This window comes from Salvia splendens, chromosome 16 (assembly GCF_004379255.2).
Source record: "Salvia splendens isolate huo1 chromosome 16, SspV2, whole genome shotgun sequence".
NCBI lineage: Eukaryota > Viridiplantae > Streptophyta > Magnoliopsida > Lamiales > Lamiaceae > Salvia > Salvia splendens.
The window spans coordinates 14,891,429-14,893,908 of NC_056047.1; the positions used below are offsets into that span (position 1 = coordinate 14,891,429).

The window sequence follows — 2,480 nt, forward strand, 5'->3', positions numbered from 1 at the left end:
AGCGAGCAGAGACAGTCCCAGCGGCTACGGAGACAACGCCGCATCAGAGGCAGAACTAGCGCAGCAGCGGTGACAAGGACGACGCAACAGCAGCTCACGATGGTGTACCGGACAGCAGCGGCTGCCGAGAGGCAGCTGCAGCGACACTGTCCGATTTGCTGTTCGGATAAGCTTATTGTGCGAGTGGGAGTCTGCCGACGGCGGCTTCCGGAACTCATGCGGCGTTGCCGAGCATGACTCGGTTAGGCTTGTTTCCAAGATTAGTTAGGTTATCCTAATCCCTAGGAATTAGTTTTGGAGATAATTCAAAATTAGTTAGGATTCCCTAAATCCTTGGAACTAATTTTGGATTGGATAAATTCAAGATTGGTTTTTGAATAATATTTGAATATATCAAAGTGGATTATCTACAATTTAATTTTTAATTAAATAATGGATTAGTTGCATTTATCCTTATTTTATGGATTTTTGGATAGATTTAATTCTATTTAGATAAATCCTAGATAAATTAGGATAATTATAATTAATTTTACTTTGTCTTATGGATTTATATAGATTTAATTCTATGTGAATATATCCTAGATAGACTAAATAATGAATTAATTATATTTGGATTTTATCCTTATTAATGGTTTAATTCATTATTTTGTCAACTCAGAGTATCATTCTATCGGATTTTATCAACTCAGAGTATCATTGTATCAAGCAAAACTATAATTCTATCACTCTCCCTCGGATCTCCGCCTTCTGCAGTGGGGGGGCGCGCACCGAGCCGCGGGCCGCGGCTCCCCTACTGTGGACACTCTATTAATGTGGGTAGTTTTAATCACATCCAATAATTTAATGCTGGGTATTGGGAATCTGCAAAAGAGGCAGCCGGCCTATAACCCCTGATACTATCATTTTATCGACTTAAACCATCATTTTATCAAGTGCAACTATCATTTGTTACTTATCCTATTGGAAATGGTCAACATATGTTATGTTATGTATGCCTGACTTGGTAATTCATGTTTAGGATACATGGGAAGAGGTTGATCCCGATGAACTCTCGTATGATGTAAATTGGAGGAGGTTTCCTCTTCTCGTTTTCACCCTCATTCTGCACACTGTACTTTGATCTCATGGTTGACTTCTCTTGCAGGAGCTGATCGCATTAGGAGAAGTTGTTGGAACAGAGAGCAGGGGTCTTTCTGCAGATTCAATAGCTTCTTTGGCTTCCGTCAACTATAAATCACAAGACACTAAGGAAGGGATCAGTGATTCGTAGGTGATAATCATGTTCCATCATTTGCTCATCTCCCCACCTTCTAGTCCTAGAGTCATCTTTCACCTATGGTTTGCCAATATGTTATTAACAACTTACCTGTGTTCCTCAGCTGCGTCATATGTAGATTGGACTATGAGGATGGCGATGCTTTGACTGCTCTCTCTTGCAAACATTTATATCACCCAGAATGTATCAACAATTGGTTACAAATCAACAAGGTATACTCTTTTATATGAAAGCTTTTGTACCGTTTTGGATTTATATATTCCTACCTGTATACTTCTCGGACATTCGTTGCATTAATCCAACATTAAGATCGAGACTAAATTTAGACAAGAGGTGTTGAACAAATTGGTAGTTACCCCATGAGATGGTCTAGGTGCTTGAGAGTCTGATCCTTAGGTGTTGTATATTCTATATTGTTGATTGCATTGTCTACTGTATATTGGAACATAGTTTTACTCATTTATCATCTCCTTTCATGGTTGCTATATGTTTATTGGCATTAGGGGTGTATCTAGCTTGGTGTATTTTTCTGGTATGGGTTGAAATTGTTTACTTCCTCAACGGAGATTGAAATTCAAGCTTGTTTCACTTCTATTTTTGCATGTGTAGGTTTGCCCCGTGTGCAGCACCGAAGTATCAAACTCTTTGGGGAAAAGCTAGTAGACTCCATTATCTAAATTCTTATACGGTGTGGAGGAGGAGGAGGAGCAAATAAATGGGATGCATTCAAGCTTGCTTTGTTATGCAAGCTTGTGTCTTTTCACAAATTTCTTGGCAATATTATGTTAGCTTCTCTAGTTCATGAATTCTTTGACAGTTCAGATTATCACAGCACTTTCTATAATGAAATTCCAGTCAGATTATTACATCACTATCATTTTATTTTAATTTGTCATATTTTGTCGACAAGTGAATTTCAATGGGTCAGTTCAAGCGTTGAAAATATAGCTAAAATTTCATACTTGGACAATAAGCATTTGCATGCATATTGGTTGAGCTTTTAAATCTACTAGTGTCTACCCGTGCGATGCATGAATTAATTTAATTTTATCACTTTAAATTTATACTTTGAATTAATTACTTAAAATCAAATACAAGGATTAAAAATCACAAACATGTAAAATAATTTAAATGTGTAATCCCAAAACATAAAATTAAACAAATTTGGAAATCAATCAAGTGCTAAACATATTTAAGATAATAG

The 2,480-nt window shown here is 37.0% G+C and overlaps 1 long non-coding RNA gene across 3 annotated transcripts; it reads left to right on the forward strand.

The window, feature by feature from the left end:
• The first annotated feature begins 1,142 nt into the window (after positions 1-1,142).
• On the forward strand, positions 1,143-2,090 carry LOC121771478. Of its 3 annotated transcripts, none has more exons than XR_006044049.1 (3): positions 1,143-1,266; positions 1,380-1,488; positions 1,886-2,090. It is a non-coding gene; the product is annotated as an uncharacterized LOC121771478 (long non-coding RNA). The 3 variants fall into 3 exon arrangements; XR_006044050.1 differs by having other exon boundaries at positions 1,149-1,270; XR_006044048.1 differs by having other exon boundaries at positions 1,149-1,266; positions 1,395-1,488.
• Positions 2,091-2,480: the final 390 nt, after the last annotated feature.